Raw genomic sequence first — 4,475 nt, 5'->3', positions numbered from 1 at the left:
TACACTAATATAATTTCTGAGGTATATTTGGAAGTTGTCATGTATAAATATTAAAGATCAAGGTGAGAAATCAATAGTGGTTCCTTATCTTTGAGATAGCCAGAAAAACAGATTTCCCTAAGGATATAGAATAAGTTTCATTATTCAAGCAAAATCAAAGACAAAAGAAAAAAGTAGGGGGGCAGCTTTTGTATCTCTGGTGGTTAATTAGTGCGCCATCAATAACATAATTAAATGACCACAGACTTACTGAGTTGCAACTCTACTTGAGCAACTGTATGTATTAAAATAAAATGAAAATATGTTAACAGTTTTTATTATATTAATAGCTATCATTTTTTCAGCAATACTTTGAACATTAATGGGGCTTCCTTGGTGGCTCAGCAGTAAAGAATCTGCCTGTAATGCAGGAGTTAAAGGAGCTGCAGGTTCGATCCCTGGGTCAGGAAGATCCCCTGAAGGAGGGCATAGCAACCCACTCCAGTATACTTGCCTGGAGAATCCCATGAACAGAGGAGCCTGGAGAGCAACAGGCCATAGGGTCGTAAAGAGTCGGACACAGCTGAAGCAATTTAACATGCATGTTGAGCATTAATGTAATTTTTCTCATTTAATTTTTACCACATCATGTTGGGATCCTCCCAGCCCAGGAAACGAACCCAGGTCTCCCGCATTGCAGGTGGATTCTTTACCAGCTGAGCTATCAGGGAAGTACCCTCATGAAGTAGATGATACTATAAGTAATTTGCATATTAGGAAACTATGATTCTAATAACTAATTTTCCCAAGAGGTATGTAGCTCTTAAATCTGGGAATTTGAAGTGCAGGCTACTTAACCTTTATACCTGTCCTCTTAACCATTGTATTAGAATGCGAATTTCACACTATATTATAATTCTGGTTTCACAGGAGCTATGAAAAAGTGAAAGTCTTTTCATATTGATTCTTTTCTTGCTTGAACTGAATCTCCTATGAGATTCCAAAGTTTCTGGAAAGTGAGGAGCTTGCAGGGAGACCAGTTTTACATTGTATGAAAAGCTATATGCTTACTTACCATGTACGTACCACCATGTGAAAATGAATATGGACATATACACACATACATGGATTAAGAATGAAATTTCCATTTCTGATTCTCCTTAGGTATAGCCATTCTAGGATGAGTAAATTTTTCTAGTGCTATTTATAATTTTTAAGGCTTTTAATAAATTATATTTTTTAAAAAGTAAGTATTTATATCAAGATAATCATGGTGATTTAAAAATCAAATAAAGAAATTTCAGTTTAATATGAAAAATACTAGTTATCCAGAGTTCTGTTTTTAATGTTAAAAACATACCAATTAAAAAGAGCAATGATGAAAGGGCACAACTTAGAAACAAGCCATGGGTTAAACTAACGCATCATATGACATCCTTTTAATTAACACACTAAAATACTGAATGAACTGGTAATGGTAACATACAGGTGGTGACATTTCAGGGATAAATCCTAATCTAAGGGATTAATTAGCATTTATTCAAGTACATAATAATGGAGTTTTAAAGGAAAATGGATCCACTGGGCTTGTTTACTCCCTTTTTAACATATAGAGGGCATTTCAATTAACTCTATTGCTTTTAGTGCATTTCCCAGGTGCTAGACAAAACATTTTAGTGCCTGAACATAAGATATGAAAAACCAGTGTATTTTCTTCATGTTTTTTGTTTTTTCCATTCCTTTTAAAAGATAACCATAATCTTATTTATTTTTAGCAAGTAAGAAATTAAGTGTGTATTAAAATATGCACAGTATATACTTATTTAAATCCTTTCCCTGGAGACAACTATTAATGGATTCTGAAGATGATTTTAGAACCATTCTTTGTGTCTATAAGATAAACAATGTATACAATTTTCTTTTAATTTTTAAGCAAATGATAAATTTTAAATGATTTATTCTGCACGCTGATTTTTATGCTCAGTGATGCATAAAAAGGATATTGTTCCACATCACTACAAAAAGCTTCTTTGTTCATTTAGTTGGTTGTGTAATATTCCACTGCATGGATGGAAATACCACACTCTTCATTTAACTACTTCTTTATTGATAGGCCTTTTGGTTGTTTCTGATCTTGTTTTTGCCTTTTCTTTTACTTTATTTTATGTTCCCACCACAATAATGGCTAATTTAAGCATAAACCATAGAGGGATCCTGAAAAGGTGGCAGCAAAGGAATGAATGTGTCAAAGATTGAGGGTCAGGTCAGGTGAGGAATCAGTGAACCGTCTTAACAGGGCTCTTGAAGTTGCTAGTGGCTTGGAGCTGCTGCTGGTAGACTGCTCCTTGGATCTTGAAACCATAGAGCCTGGACACAATCTGGTTGGTGGGCCTCTTTGTCCAGTATTTGGGTGTACCATGAAGAGCATGTGAGGGAAACCAGTGCCAAAGTAGATGCCATCCACATTTTGGTGCCTCAGTGACTTATGTGTGTACATATCCAAGCATTTGAGGCAGTAGAGCTTCACCATGGCCTCACTTAGGATGTCTGAAAGGCCACTGGGAAGCATTGGTTGGTTTCCACAGTACACACAGGCTCAGTAGCCAATGTCTTCCTGTTGGTACTCTTCCAACATGTGGGCAATGACACAGTTGATGAGGGTATATTGTTATTCAGTCACTAAGTTGTGTCCAACTCTTTGTGACCCCATGGACTGCAGCATACCAGGCTTCTCTGTCCTTCACTATTTCCTAGACTTTGCTCAAATTCATGTCCATTGAGTCAGTGATGCTATCTAACAATTTCATACTTTGTTGCTGCCTTCTCCTTTTGCCTTCAATTTTTCCTAGCATCAGGGTCTTTTCCAATGATTCAGCTCTTCGCATCGGGTAGCCAAAGTATTGGAGTTTCAGCTTCAGCATCTGTCCTTCCAATGAATATTCAGGGTTGGTTCCCTTTAGGATTGACTGGTTTGCTCTCCAAGGGACTCTCAAGAGTCTTCTTTAGCACCACAACTCAAAAGCATCAATTCTTCCTCAGTGCTCAGCCTTCTTTCTGGTCCAACTCTCACATCCATACATGACTACTGGAAAAACCATAGTTTTGACTATAAGGACCTTTCTTGGCAAAGTGATGTCTGTTTCTTAATACACTGTCCAGGTTTGAAATAGCTTTCTTTCCAAGGAGCAAGTGTCTTTTAATTTTGCAGTGATTTGGGAGTTCAAGAAAATAAAGTCTGTCATTGTTTGCACTTTTCTCCCCTTCCATTTGCCATGAAGTGATGAGACCAGATGTCATGATCTTAGTTTTTTGAATGCTAAGTTTTAAGCTAGATTTTTCATTCTTCTCTTTCACCCTCAAGAGGCTCTTTAGTTCCTCTTCACTTTCTGCCATTAGAGTGGTATCATCTGCATATTTAAGGTTTTTGATATTTCACCTGGCCATCTTGATTTCAGCTTGAGTCATCCAGCCCAGCATTTTGCATGCAGTACTCTGCATAGAAGTTAAATAAGCAGGGTGACAATATATAGCCTTGACATAATCCTTTCCCAATTTTGAACCAAACCATTGTTCCATGTCCAGTTCTAATTGTTGCTTCTTGACCTGCATACAGGTTTATCAGGAGACAGATAAGGTGGTCTGGTATTCCCATCTCTTGAAGAATTTTCTACAGTTTGTTGTGATCCACACAGTTAAAGACTAGCATAATCAATAAGGCAGAAATTGATTTTTTTTTTCTGGAATTCCCTTGCTTTCTCCACGGTCCAACAAATGTCAATTTGATCTCCTGTTCCTCTGTCTTTTCTAACCTCAGCTTTTATATCTAGAAGTTCTCAGTTCATGTACTGCTGAAGCCTAGCTTGAAGGATTTCAAACATAAAGTGAGGATATAGCAGGCGTGGGTTCATCTGTAAAGCATTTCGGCTGCCTGCTCAATCAGGTCATTCTTGTTGGTATTGTCTTCCAACTACATAACCAGCTCCAGGTTCAAGATCATACGTAGTCTATAGTGAGGCACCTTCTCATTGAGTCCAGTGACACTGAATTTATCCTTGATGTAGTCTTCATCCACTAAATGGAAGAATTCATTGCCAAGGAGCTCACAGAACCAGGAAATCCAGGACACCTCCTCTGAGCTGTTGGTGTTCATGTCAGTGACTGGACAGGAGCTGGGACCAGGGAGCCTGGGGGTGGGGTGGAGGAGGGGGCAGAGGGAAGGAAGTTTCTGCTTCCAAGGAACCATGGTGATAGCTACAACACAGCCTGCAGACCCAACCGCAGTTTCTAATCTTTTTTATATTACAAACAATTATAACCCAGGATCTCACCTGCATCTTTTAAGTCTACTGCATTGGGAGGCAGGTTCTTTACCACTAGCACCACCTGGGAAGCCCTTTATTACAAACAATACATCAACGAAAAAACCTCATAGGAGTCGTTCTCAAACATACAAGTGTACTCATGGGACAAATACCTAGAGGTGGAATTGCTTTACA

The 4,475-nt window shown here is 38.1% G+C and overlaps 1 pseudogene; it reads right to left on the bottom strand.

Annotated features, from left to right (window-relative positions):
• Nucleotides 1-2,255: 2,255 nt before the first annotated feature.
• LOC122698937 lies at nucleotides 2,256-4,129 on the bottom strand (annotated as a pseudogene).
• Nucleotides 4,130-4,475: the final 346 nt, after the last annotated feature.

Source organism: Cervus elaphus, chromosome 8 (genome assembly GCF_910594005.1).
Source record: "Cervus elaphus chromosome 8, mCerEla1.1, whole genome shotgun sequence".
NCBI classification, from domain to species: Eukaryota; Metazoa; Chordata; class Mammalia; order Artiodactyla; family Cervidae; genus Cervus; species Cervus elaphus.
This window is presented reverse-complemented; position numbering and strand designations above follow the sequence as displayed.